The 14,169-nt window shown below is 50.3% G+C and overlaps 1 long non-coding RNA gene across 1 annotated transcript; it reads left to right on the forward strand.

Annotated features, from left to right (window-relative positions):
* Window positions 1-9,155: 9,155 nt before the first annotated feature.
* Window positions 9,156-11,411, forward strand: LOC122224511. The gene is made up of 2 exons (XR_006204826.1): window positions 9,156-9,221; window positions 9,522-11,411. It is a non-coding gene; the product is annotated as an uncharacterized LOC122224511 (long non-coding RNA).
* Window positions 11,412-14,169: the final 2,758 nt, after the last annotated feature.

The raw sequence follows: 14,169 nt of genomic DNA on the forward strand, positions 1-14,169 counted from the left end.
TCCTGCCAGGCTCTGTCTGCAAACCTCAAGGCAAAGGTACCCGCAGAAAAGCCAGTTAATAAACCTCCCTAATGAGAAAGGAAAGCAGAGGCTGACAGAGATGAGGGAGGGAAGAGAGTCAGGGCCAGAACCCAGTCGGCTCCGCTCTGTGCCAAGGCTCCTGAGAGTTTGACATTTGGAAAAGATCTGGCCTGGTGGAGCCAAGGATTTGGGACAGGGCTCCTTCCGGCTCCTGGGAGTGTCAAGAAGAAGAGAAGGAGGAGGAGGAAAATGACTCAGCTGAAATGAAGAGAAATGTATTTTTAAAAAGCAAAATGATGAGAGGCACAAAGGAACAAAATGGAGCCCCAGGATAGGGTCCAAATGCCTTCTCAGAGTAAGTGGGACGCATCTACAAAAAGCTCGAGAGCTCGCTGGGGTTCCTAAACCAAGAATAACACCAGGAAAATGAAGAGAGTCCTTGGGGCCTGCCAGGCCTATGGGCCCCAGGGGCTGGTGCCCACCACTGCAGGAAAAATGCTGAAAGCCACCCAGCAGTGAGGAAGCCTCTCCACACTTTTGATTCTGAGGATGCAGTGAGTTCTGTGACCAAGGAGTTGGGTAGAAAGGTGACCTCGGGCTCAGTCACCTGGGGGGGGGGGGGGGGCGGCTGGCGCAGGCCCTGTGACTCCTCCCTCGCTCTGTTACAGTATTACATCCACAAAACCATCCGGGGGACCGCGAGGGAGGGAGGTGGAAGGAGGCACCCTCCCCAGAGGTTGCCATAATTCCATCCCTTCCGACAGCCAAGGTCAGATGACCCTGATTGCAAAAGCTTCATCTTGAAACATTCAGTGGAGAACAAACGTGATAATGACAAGAGATGCGAGAACCACGCGAAGCCACAGCTCTGTGTGTCCCTTCCCTCGGGTCATCCAGTAAGTGCTGGGTTCGCCTCGGGGCTCCGCCTCCTCCCAAGCATGGAACTCTGTGGAAACTCACATTTCTAGAAAAGGAGGAGGTTGGGAGGAAGACTGCAGCTCAGCATGGCCTAAGAACCGCAACCCCTCAGGGGCAGGTCAACCCTACCACCCTTTGGAAGGGTGTCCCAACCTCCTCTTACCCAGAGGCTCCTGTCACTGGGGAAACCATCCATATGTGTTTTCCTGGGAGGATGTAAAGCAGGGAGGCCAGCCTGGCAGGGAGCACGATGATGGATACAGAGAAAGACCCCAGGAGGGGGTCAGCAGATCAAACCCCAATGCCCCAACTGTCCCGAAGTAAGAAGCCGGGGGTAGGGGGGCGGGCAGAGGAAACTCCTTGTGAGGAAACTCCTTGACTGTATCCCCTACATTCTGACAGAAAACGGGAAACCAGCAGAGAACCCCTTGCCCCCCAGACCCTACGTCATCCCAGCATCTTCAAGAAGAGAAGCCATTTCTCTGACCCAAACAACTGCCAGCACCTGAAGGGGACTCGGGGACTGGTGGCGTGGGGGGCCCTCTGGCCTCCTAACGGCCGCAGCTCTGCAGAAGGAATGGGGCCGGCTGCCCTCTCAAGGCCCTTCCCTGCCAGGCATGAATGTTCTGGGAGTCCTTTACCACAGGTAGAGATGGAAGTAACCTCCACACGCATGTTTCAAGGGCCTGGGGCCTCAGGAGCTGCGTCAGTTGGGGAAGCAGAGACAGAATTAAAAGTGCGCAAGATTTGTTGGGGAAAGGCTGGGAAGGCTCAGGTGGAGAACAGGAGCGGGCAGACAGAGCCTCAGGCCATGGTGCAGGCCTCACATCTGCAAAGGGGGAGGAGGAGAAGGAAGGGGGAGCTGAGTGAGACTGCAGTGAAGCTCTGAGAAAGTGTCATCCAGGACCTGGGGACCCCAGAGCAAGGTGTGACGCTAGAGATGGGCTGAGTGGGGCAGAAATGGCCGGCTCTGTTCCCTACTGCTTTGTGGTCTGTCGTTGCTGGGAACAGCCTGGGGAGAGTGTGGCTCAGCCTCGACACCGTGACGGGCTCCAAAGGAGAGGCAGGTGGAGGCTGAGCTCCCTACACCCTGCACAGCAGGGAGACCTGAGCAGCACGCTCCCACCGCTGCTCATTGCCAACACTTTAAAAAACACCTTTCTTTAAATGTATTTTGAGAGAGAGAGCACGCGCACATGCGCGTGAGCAGGGGAGGGGCAGAGAGAGGGAGAGAGAGAATCCCAAGCAGCCTCCACACTGTCAGCGCAGAGCCTGACACAGGCCTCGAATCCATGAGCTGTGAGATCATGACCCAAGCCGAAACCAAGAGTCAGACGCCCAACCGACCGAGCATCTTTAAGCAGAGTACTATACTTAGTTCTTGAGAACAGTTCTACCCATGACCAGCCCTGAGGCAAGGGGCTTCACGGAGATGTTGTGAGAAACGAAGTAGAGAATGAAGGCAAGGGTAATTTTCAAACAAGAAGGCACACCCTTAGAGGTTCACAAAATGGTCGCTCACGGGTCAAATATTGCCTGTACGTGTATTTGGTTTAACTCACATGTCGATAATTTTAAGCCAAATTAGTTGCTAGCACATAAAAGCCGTAAAAATCCAGATGTCCAGCTTCTCTTCGAGAATAAAAACATCCACCAATCCCAAGTCCATGTTCCAGCTCACCACGGTCCCCCCACTCCCTCTTGTCTTACACTCTACCTGTTTCCCTCGCACACTGGGTGAGCCTGGCCCCTGTAGGCCACCTGTCTACACTCGCGGATGTGGCCAAGCCATTCACGGTCATTCCATTCCCTTTGGGGATATAAAGAGGTACATTTAGAAAACCTAAAAGGAGCTCCAGGATATTAAAATATAAGCGAGAAAAATGAAAAATTCAATAAAACAACCGGGAGACCAATTTGGGAAAAATCCCGCAGAAAGAGATGAATCATGGAAGAGAAAAGGTAAGAAAGAAAATCAGTCTCAGAGATTTAACATCCGACCAGCAGGAATTCCAGAATAAGGGAACAGAGGAAACGGTAGGGAGAAAATGATCTAAGAAATAGTAGAGAACCGAAGAACACGACTTATCTGCCTGAAAAGACTGAAAGAGGACCTGACAATGAATGAAAAACTGCCCAAGAAGAAGCATTTTTTTTAAATTTTGAAACTCCTAGGAAGAAAGGGGGAAAAAATCCCAAAAGCTTCTAAGGGGCAGGGGGAGGAGTGACATAAAAAGAGTCAAGAATCAGTATGGCCTCAGACTTCTCAACAGCAGTTTTGGAAGCCAGAGACAAAGGAACAAGCCTTCACCACTGTGAAGGAAGTAATACTACACCCAGTCAGATCATCAATTAAGTGGAGTACAATCCAGATATTTTTCAAAAATGCCAAGTCCCAAAAAATGTCCTTCTTAAATATCCTTTCACAGGAAGCTCAGAGGCTGTGTTCCACCAAAAGGAGGGAGTAAAGTGGGAACAAAGACATAATCAGATCCGGGAAGCAGAGATCGAGCACAGGGGAAGGAAAGGGAAGAGGCTTCCCAGGATGGTGGGAAGAGGAGTCCAAGGTGAGGAGAGCAGGGGGCAGAGGGGAATGCAGATGGTCACTTCATGGTTCTGTCAGAGGGCTTAGGGGTAAGTTAGTGATGCTTAAATTAGCTCCAGGAAACTAAGCAAACCAAAAATGAGCAAAAGACCCAAACAGGCATTTTACAACAGAAGATGTCCAAATAGCTAACAAGCAGATGAAAAAGGTGTCAGCAACATTAGTCATTAAGAAAATGCAAATTAAGACCACAAGGATGATCACTATCCACCCAGAAGAATTGATCAAGTTCAGAATGATACGGGCGCCTGGGTGGCTCAGTCGGTTGAGCATCCGACTTCAGCTCAGGTCATGATCTCGCCACCCGTGAATTTGAGCCCCGTGTCGGGGGATGACAGCTTAGAGCCTGGAACCCGCTTCGGAATCCGTGTCTCCCTCTCTCTCTGCCCCTCCCCCCCCCCAAGGTAAAATTTAAAGAACATTAAAAAAATTTTAAGAATGATAGGCAATCCCAAGTGCTGAGGAGGAGCCCCTTTGTATGTTGCTGATGGGGGCCAAATGGTGCCTCCAACACTCTGGAAAGCTCTGTGGCAATTTCTTATAAAGGTAAACATATATCCATCCTATGGCAGCAACCCCACTCCTAGGCATATGTCCACAGAAATGAGTACATAGAGCCGGAAAAATACTAGTTCAAGAATATTCAGGGTAGTTTTATGCATAATAGCCAAAAACTGGAACCAGCCCAAATGTCCATGGATAAACAAAGTGTGATATTTCCATCCAAGGAATGCAACCCATCATTAAAAAGGAATGAATGACTGATACACACAAGCACACGAGTGAATCTGTAAATGATGAGGGTGGGGCCCCTGGGTGGCTTAGGCAGTTAAGCGTCAGACTTCGGCTCAGGTTATGATCCCACAGTTCATGAGTTCAAGCCCCACTTTGGGCTCTCTGCTGTCAGCAAAAAGCCCGCTTTGGATCTCTGTCCGCCTCACTCTCTGCCCCTCCCCACTCACACTTTTTCTCTCTCTCCCTCTCTCTATCTCTCTCAAAAATAAACATTATAAATAAATAAATAAAAACACGATGAGGGTAAGAAGTCAGTCAAAAAAGAATACACGTGGTATCAGTCTATTTATATAAGTTTCAAAAACAGAAAAAAACAGTCTATGGAGTTGGAATCCAAAAAAGTGGTTATCTCTGGGGTGGGGGAGGAGTGGTTATCTCTACGGTGGGTATTAACTGACAGGGACACAAGGGAACTTTCTGGGATGTCATATGTCTGGTGTCACAGGTACATCACATGTAAAAGCCATTAAGCCGGGCACTTAAGAGATTCATATTCTGCTACGCGTAATTTACTCCTCAATAAAGCCTCGAAAGAAAACTAAACAAACCAAAAAAGATTCATTATTAATTTCATGAAAAGCAAAACGTTATATTTAAAAAGAAAATGTAGTTGTGGGATACTCCCTGTACTATAGACAGTAATTACACAGTGGTAATAATGGATAAATACACTATCTATGGATTCAACCAGAATCCATATTGGCCAGATAGGGCAGGAGGACAGTATGTGAGGGTAGCAGAAGGTGAGGGGATGAGCAAAGAAAGCTAAATCCAAATATTTTGTAGCATGAAGTCATAGATAATGTCTAAAATCAAATACACAACGAAATAGCATGAAGGTTATTATGCAGACATCTGGAGGAAAATACTAGAAGAAACAGCTAAAAGACAGCAAGGGGTTGTCAGTGGGGAGTGGCAGGGCAGGCCATTTGGGTCTGCTAGAATCAGGTTTGGCAGAAAGAAACAGAAACCCAAAACAAAAGCCCATCCTGAAAACAGAAATGCATTTCTGTGCCAGGTAAAAGACTGAAGATAAGCAACTCGGGGCTGCTCCACAAAGTTCTCAAATACTCTGGCTCCTTTTTCTTGCTGCTAGACCACACATGGCCTCCAGTTTCAAGATCACCTTATAGTTCAATATGGCTGCTCCAGCTCCCGCCATCAAATCCATATTCCTGCCAGCTGGGTGGGAAAGGGGACAAAGATGAAAAAGAGAGTATATTCCAGTTGTCCTTCCAGGATGTTTCCCTGACATGACCACACAACACTTCTGTGTCAATCCCACTGGCCAGAACTGAGTCCCATGGTCATTCCCCGCTGCAAAGGGGAGCTGGAAAAAAAACCATCTCTATTCTGGAAAGGCATGTGCCTGCGAGGGAAAAGGAGTCTGTGCCAATAGAACTTGTGTTTAAAATGTTTAACTATATATAGGTACTACTTAGCTGAAACTTAAAATTTAAGTGAAAAGGAATAGCGTGAGCAGCCACCAGCCAAGGGAAGAGCAGTTTGCCTTGTGCTGGGTGGACCAGCACAGCAGGCTCATGGGCGTTGAGCACACAACTGGGCAGGTGGCTGAAAACACGTAATGAGAGCATGAACACCACCTCGGGCCTCCCACCAGAGCCAGGGAACAGGAGCAGGCCCACAGAAGGAAGACTGAGAAGCTGACATCAGGGAATTAAGGTATTGGGTAGCGCACAGAGGGCAATAACCTGGCACCGGTCCAGGTAACTGCGAGACAACAGCCCTGCAGGCAGCCCCAAGCTCTGAAATCTTTCTTCAACTTCCACATTTAGACCAGGGTTTCAAAAGATGACGTTGCACGATGCCCCTGAGAGACAGAAATGGTTATGCCCCCTTTACAGACAAAGAGCCAGGGGCGCTTGGGTGGCTCAGTCGGTTAAGCGTCGTACTCTTGATTTCAGCTCAGGTCATGATCTCAGAGTTCGGGAGTTCAAGCCCCGTGTTGGGCTCTGTGCTGACGGTGCAGAGCCTGCTTGGGATTCTCTTCTTCTGCGCCACCCCCTCCAGCTCGCTCTCTCTCTCTCTCTTTCAAAATAAATAAACATGAAAAAAGTAATAATAAATAAATTAAAAAAAAAAAAACAGATAAAGAAACAGACGCCCAGAGATTAAGCAACTTCCCCAGGTCACAACTGCAGTTGCCGACAGATGACCTCAGGAATCCCCAGGACTAAGTCCTGGTTTCTCTCCTCCACGAGACAGGCATTCCTCCAAGGAAGCACCCGCGGCTTTTGGATTCTCTGCAGAGCCACATCAGGCCCGTCAATAAGTCACAAGAAGCAGTGACTCATCTGAAGACAAGATAAACAACAGGCAGGCCCGGTGGGGTGAGAGGCCCTGTTTCCTAGGAAGTTGCCTTCTGCAGGGCAGCAAGAGTACACAGTTAGCAGGCAGGAACCCCTTCTGCAAACACTAGCACAGCAGTTTGCAGACAAAGAGAAAGTGCTGCTGCTACCAGAAATGGACAGCCGAGCTGGGAGCGGCAGTTATTTCAATCCTGAAAGGGCTTTTGTCAAGCCTGGGCTATGAGCCTGAGCATATAGAATCCCAAGCCCTTCTCTTCCAATTTCTCCAATACCAGAAGGGAGAGTCATTCTCTGCTGCTCTAATGATAGTTATCTGCTGCCTTCTGTCTGAAGGTCCCACAATGTCTCACTAACATTGCTAGGGAAAACTGCAGACCCTGGCAAGTGACTTTGGGACAGTCATTTCCTGCCCCTGAACCCCAGGTCTCAGAGGAGAAGCAGATAGTTCTCAGGGAGACGGAGGCACCTTGGCAGAGGGGAGAGGGAGCTTCCTGCCCCCGGAGTCCATCTTAGCCAGATCCGTCTGGATGCAATGGGCTCATGGGGACCAACCAAAGCCCAGAGCCCAGACGGCCCAACAGGAAAGTAGCAGGTGGATCAGGGAGAGCCTGATAGACAGAAATAAGCAAAGGGCCAGACAGAGCACGTGGAGGCCAGCAGGAGGGACCCAGCCTGGGGCTCAGCACCTGCAAAGCCCTGGTCAAGGCAGGACCGTGTGCCCAGAAGGGAATCTGCTGTCAGGCAAGGGGTCCAGGCAGAAGTTAGTCAAGGCTTGGTCATCAGGAAACAGGCCTGCTGAGTTCTAGGTCAGAATGAGGTGACATAACGCTGACTCGGCCAGAGAGACCTTAGAGAATTTTCATATTCCCTGACAGGTCACAGGACTGACGCCTGAGCCTGCAGTTGAAGCAGCTTCAAAAGTTCACGGACCTCAGGACAGAGAGCCCCGAGGCAACTCGCGAAGTGGCACCTGCTCAGCTAGCTCCCTCCCGTCCCGCTGCTTACAGGTCTTTCTTCTCCACATCATCAGATTTGCAAGTGACCTGCAAACCAGTCCTGAGTCCATGACAGTAGCCAGGACAAAGCCCTGCTCATGCATCACCCCTTCCTGGACTCTCCCAGCTTGAATGGGCCTTCCTAATGCACGAGTTTTGTCTCTGACCCAATTCAAATGTTCTATTGTTATTTTTAAATGACTTACCCTCCCTCCACCCCACCACCCAGCACATTGCCACTTGCTCAGAAGAGCCCAGTAAATATCTTTTGTTTTTTACTTGACTGAAACTCTAGTCAAGGACATTTCAAAAGAACTGTATGAGAAAATGACAATACACAAACAGGCACAAAAGGACGTCATGCAAAAAGTTGTAAATTCTGAGGAAGCACTGAAAAAAATAAGTGAGTCAGAAAGAGGAACTGTTAATCTTGGAGAAGGTGAGTTTTGAACCAGCCAGTGGGAGAAAAAGAGTTTGGACTTATATATGAGGGTTATTTTGATTCAAGCAATAGTAATCTAATTCAAAGTAGCTTAAGCCAAACAAGAAAAGAAAAAGAGGGGCGCCTGAGAGGCTCAGTGTGTTAAGACTCTGACTCGTGGTTTTGGTTCAGGTCATGATCTCACGGTTGGGGGGTTGGAGCCCTGCATCAGGCTCTGCGCCATCAGCACAGAGCCTGCCTGGGATTCTGTCTCCCTCTCTCTCTGCCCTTCCCCGCTCGCTATCTTTCTCCCTCAAAATTAAATGAACATTTAAAAAAGAAAAAGGAAAAGGAAGAAAAGAAGGAAGGAGAGGAGGGGTGAAAGAGAAAACAATAGAGGTCACTGTATTGGCTCAGGAGATGGGAAGTACGCGTGGCTAGATCCAGATGCTCAAATGATATATTATCAGGAACTGCCTCTCTCCATTCCGTTCTCCTCGGTGTTGGCTTCATTCCAAGGCAGGTTCCCTCAAGAGTGGCTTCCTACACTTAGATCTTACAGTTTTGCCACCCCAGTAGGAAGACGGCAGGTAGTTGAGAAGGGATTTAAAACAAAACAAAACAAAACAAAACAAAACAAACAAGCAAAACACTGTGGCTGTAAAGAAATTAGAAACGGATTTGCTAAAGCAGCTTAACGTGGCCTACGCTAATACATGTCTCCTCGGTCTACCTTGGGATACAGATTCACCCCTGCACCAGCAAGGTATGGTGCTCTGATTGGCCAGACTAAGTCACGGCATGCTGCTCTGATTGGCTAGGCTGAGTCAGGGTGTGGGGCTCTGATTGGCTGGGCAGAGTCACAGACCTGGAATCAGGAAGCTAAGGCCAGCCCCACCTTAATCGGTCGGTAGCAGATTTCCCCGAAGAAGTCAAGACGTGCTACCAAAGAGAAAGGGGAATGGATATTAGGCATCAAAAATCAGCAGAACTCTTACGGGCACGTGGTGGAGAAGCGGGGGGGGGTAGGGGGGGGGTAGGGGGGGGGGAGGCTGGGCAGACTTTATACCAACCGTTCCTGCCTCCGGGGCCCAGCATTCTAACAACTTCCCACCCTCCGAGGCAGTCATACAAAGGTACCAACCTCCCTGCCTCCCCACAGGAGATTCTCAAATGAAAGCTGAGGTTCCTGTCGAGACCTTGGGGCTCCCAGAGGAGGGATAGGTCTGTCCCACTCCCCTCCAACCCCTTGCCCCCCGCCACGTGCTCTGGCCAAGACTCCCAGCTGTGGAGTCTCCCAACCTTTCGGGGGAGGCCTGCAGGTGTCCGAAGTCGACCCCGGGGCCCAGAGCTCACACCTGCAGCCTCTGAGGGCCACCAGATCCCGCCAGGACCCTCCCAGCAGCAGGCTCACGGATGCTCACACGTCATTCCAGCAGAGCCGATTCCTCCGGGAGCCGAGAGAAGTGCATCAGCAGCTTTAGCTCTGCCATTCCCTTACACATATTTAACCTCCTGGACGCAAGAATTCAATCTGGCTTGTCTGCCTCTCCCCACGGACCTCAGAATCCAGCCGGAGCCAGTACGTCACACTTCCTGCAGCAGCCCGAGGGTCAGGAGTTCAGCCATTGAGCCATTGCCTGGGGAGCGGGGGTCTTAATAAGCATTACATCCTCCCCCAAAGCTCCAACAGCTGTGTTTCCCGCTCGGAAGGAAAGAGACCAAATAAAGCAGCAGGACGAATTACGTGTGCAGAAAAGCGCAGCATGGGATTCCGAGTCCAAAGGTCAGACTCTGGGTTATGATTTCCAGCAGGTCATTCCTTTGTTTCTGCCTCAGTTTTCCCATTGGGGCAGTGGGAGTGAGCAAGATCATTTCAAGGAAGTGAGCCAGGCTTTGATAAAGTAGGAGATTCTCCATCCAGGTTCTGCTGGGTCCAACAGGAGCCCCAAACCAAGCCAACCATTTTTGTAGGGAACTTTCTGGACTCCCAACCCCGCCGTAGGAGAGAGAGCCATGGTCTAGCTCAGCTTGTGTCTTCAATCTCGGTCTACCCAGGTCACTGGACAAAGCAGAAATCTGGAGGACTGAGCCACTCGATGTAGGTGTATGGCTCCCTAAGCATTTCTCAGAAGAGGCCAGAGACTGGCAGAGGGGCAAAGCGGGACAGGCCAAAGTGTCCCGAAACTCTAGGGCCTAGGCTCCTACATTGTATCTGGGAACACCAAAGTGAAGGGAGCCCCTGAGGATTCACAACCTGCCACTCAGAGCATTTCATGTATTTATAAAGACAGCAAGAACCAGGGAGATGGAGAGGCTACAAAGTTTAGGGAGAGGGTTGAAAAGAACTAAATATATGACTAGGTCAGAACAGGCAAGAGGGAGGTGGTTGCTGGCTGTTAGTCTAGAACTCAAAAGTTATTTATTTAAAAAAATAATGATAATAAGAGAGAGAGAGAAAATTTTAAAAAGTCTGTATAAAGCACCTTCTATGCCCCAGGCTTGGGAGCATACAACTAATTATAAAAGACAGCCCACTTGGGAGCAAGACGGACTATAAGGCCTTTGTGCACCAGGTGCTTCAAAAGGACAGATCCAACAAAATCACTTAAATGGGAATTAGGGCAAGTCCTGGCAATTGTATTAGACGATTTTGCTTGCCAGTGGCAGCAGCCCAATTCAAACTGTTTTAAGCCAACAAAGGGAATTTATTGGCTAAAAAGGTCAGGGTTCCAGCTTCAGGCATAGTTGGATCCAGGCTCAAACGGTGCCACGAGGACTTAGCCGCCTCCTCTCCATCTTTCAGACCCGATTCTCTCCATGCCAGCCTCCTTCTAGGATGCCATGTGGCATCCCTTGGACGCTGCAGGCTTACAGCCTCCTTCCTACTGGCAATCACAGAGGAAAAAAATGTCTCCTTCCCAAGGGTTCTCGTTGGCCCGTGTGTGTGTGTGTGTGTGTGTGTGTGTGTGTGTGTGTGTTTTCCACAGTCACTGTGGCCAGGGAGAAGAAATACACTGATTGCTCAGAGCAGAGCCATGTAGGGAGTATCCGATATAAGGATTTGGAGCTCTGAGAGAAAGGCCTGGACTGGAGATTTAAAAGGGATTCGTTGGGATAAAGATAGAGCCAGGGTTGCCAGCTTTGCCACTGCCCAGCTGTGGGGCCTTGAGGGGGTCAGAGTCCCCCTGTGAACCTGTTTCCTCATCTGTGAATGGGGTGAACAGTGCCGGCTACAGAGGACTGCTATGGAGATAGAGCGAGATAATCTATGTAAGGTGCCAAGCACAGTGCACTCAACAACAGTAATGCTATTCTTTTTTCTATTTGCCACTTGTTTCTCACTTTATTTCCCTTTTCTCTGTTTCTACCTTAAGACTGCCAGAGGCTTGCCACCCTTCAGCACTACTCAGTGCCCCGGGAAGTGCTGGGGGTGGAGAGATGGCAGGGGGCTGGGAGCGTAGGGCCTCGTTGCACCCACCTCTCCATTGGCTTCAGCGTGTTCCATCTCACAGCCGCAGCCTGGGAGGCAGGGATGGAGCATGCCAGGTGCCCTGGAGGGGCCGAGGCTGGGGTTGGGTTCCTAGGGATCTGGGGCTGGAGCAGGAGTTTCCACCCAAGCCATCATGAGCTATCAAGAACCACAGGGCCAGGAAAAGGACCACCAGGAAAGCCAAATGCAGAGCCTCCAAACACACATCTCTGGCTGGGAAGCATCAAGGTGGGAATGGGGTTGGGACTGCCGGGGAAGAGTGGGGAACAGGAAAGGGAAGCAGAGGGAAGGGACAGAGAAGTGACCTTCGGAATCTGACCCTCACTAGAGGCCGGGGAAACACAGCCCGGCAGCTCTCGGGCCAAGTCCAGGCCATCCCTGAGTTCTAAGAGGCTGGAGAAATTCTTTGAATTCGGAAAAACATCAGGATAACTCCACCCACTGTTCCTGGAAAGGGCCACACGATGACAGCAATCACGGCCCAGATGTGGGTGGGAATCCAGTGAGGAGCAGTCACAAGGAAGAAAGAGCAGGCCACTGATTTTGGGAGGCCCTCCCAAAAACCTCACAGGTCCTTCCTTCCCTTTTCTCGCCTCCTCGAGAGATTCTTTTCACTGAGAACCTCCCTCCAGACCTTCCCAAGTGCAGTCAGAGCAAGCCGAGCAGGGGAGATGTGCTCTACCAGAGGGTCTGCAGGAGAGCAGGTGTGACAGATGACTCCGGCTTCCTGTCGTTTCTGGGTTGCAGGACTTTGAGCCTCATCTCCCAGTTTGGAAGGTTGGAATTAGCACCTGTCCCCTCAGACCCGTGCCGGGCCCCAGGTGGGGGCAAGATACGGCAGAGAAGGCAGTGAGAGCCGTGAGCCTAGGGAAGCTTCTGGGCTCCCCCACTGCTCCACTCACCAACCACAGGACCTACCCAGAGCAAGAACCCCTGGCCTAGGAGCCCCGGGGTGCAACTCTTAAAAAACCACTACCTCTGGGGGCGCCTGGGTGGCTCAGTCAGTCAAGCATCTGACTCTTGGTTTCGGCTCAGGTCACAATCCCAGGGTCATGGGATCGAGCCCCACATCACGTTCCCGGCTGAACCTGGAGTCTGCTTAAGACTCTCTGCCTTTGCCCTTCTCCCCCACTCGCTCTGTCTCAAATGAATTTTAAAAATTTTCTTAAATAAAAAGAATGAAAAGGCCACTACCTCTTCCTCATCAGGTCCACCTGGCACAGACCCCATGTATCACTGACCTTCTCTGAGTTGGCGTTCCTCTCACTACAGCTCACTGGAGGGGGCAATGCAGCCAAATTCAGGACCTACCTTTTAGAGCCCCCTTGGCTGAGTTCAAATACTGCCTCCAAGTGTTATGACGTATGTGACTTTGAGCGAGTCATTTCCCCTTTCTGGGCCTCAGTTTTACCATCTGTAAAATGGTGATAATAATAGCTATGTTAAATTAAATGAGCTCAGCAACCAGCACGTAAAACTCACTCAGTGATGGTAGCTGCTATCACTGATGTTGTTGTTGTTGTTGTTGTTGTTGTTGTTTTATTGTTGTCATTAGTGTTATTAGGTTCAGGGGCGAAAAGAGGTCTCCAGCAAAATATTTCAAAATCCAGATTCAAGAGAGGCAACTCACAACTTAAAAGACAGTTTTAGCGTTCCTTTAACAGTCCTTTATCGTTCTTTTATCGCGACTATCTTTCTACTTTTCTTATCTCCTGGGTACCTTCTTTGCAAGATTGCCCAGATATCTGCCCTCCAAGGATCAGCATTGCAAAAGTGGATGTTAAAAGTCAGACAAGGAAATGGAAATGCAGCAGCTCAAGAACCAGACTGACATGCAAATGCTGGCATCCGATCCAAGGAGTGTGTGCCCCGGGAGCTGTCTGCCAGGCTCTGTTCAGGTCTGCCACGGTGGGGACAGTGCTGCTGCTGTTGTTATCTGGTCATCGGACACGGTCACTCACCACATTCCCCAATGGGGCTTATAGACAACAAAGGGGCCGAGGTAGTTTTCAAGGGCTGCCTGGCAACAGGGTGTCATTCTTCCCACATAAAGGTGACGTTACTGGTCTGCAGTCCCGAGCAAGAAGCCTCATCAAGCCCTGGAAAGGAATTGGCACGGATCCTTCTCCAAGCTCCTCCCCCTGTATCTCTCCATTTGCCCCAAAACAGTGGGGCCCATTTGCAGGTCAGCTGGAGAAATGGAGAGGACAGCCCTTGACCTGAGATGAAGAGAACAATCCAGCAGGCAAGGGGAAGGAGCACACCTCGGCAGCACGGGGCCTGAGCCCCACCCGCATCCACTGACTTGCCAGTGCCCTCTCCCTCACTGAGCTCTGGACTCAGCTGACGTTAGATGGAAGCTGGGCCCCCAGTGAAGAGACTGAGGGGAGCAGGAGGTGAGAGAGAGGCTGCTCAGACACATTGGAGTGTGGGCAGATGGAGAGAATTCAGGGAGGACTGAAAATGGTCCCCATCTTCACACTAGCAGGCCTGGATTCTGGGTTCCAGCAGCAGAACCTTGCCTTGAGGGCTAAGGTGACCAGAAAAGGGAGTGGTGGCCCCAGGGAGTGGAAGACAACAGCAGGAAGACA

This window comes from Panthera leo, chromosome A1 (assembly GCF_018350215.1).
Source record: "Panthera leo isolate Ple1 chromosome A1, P.leo_Ple1_pat1.1, whole genome shotgun sequence".
Lineage (NCBI taxonomy): Eukaryota > Metazoa > Chordata > Mammalia > Carnivora > Felidae > Panthera > Panthera leo.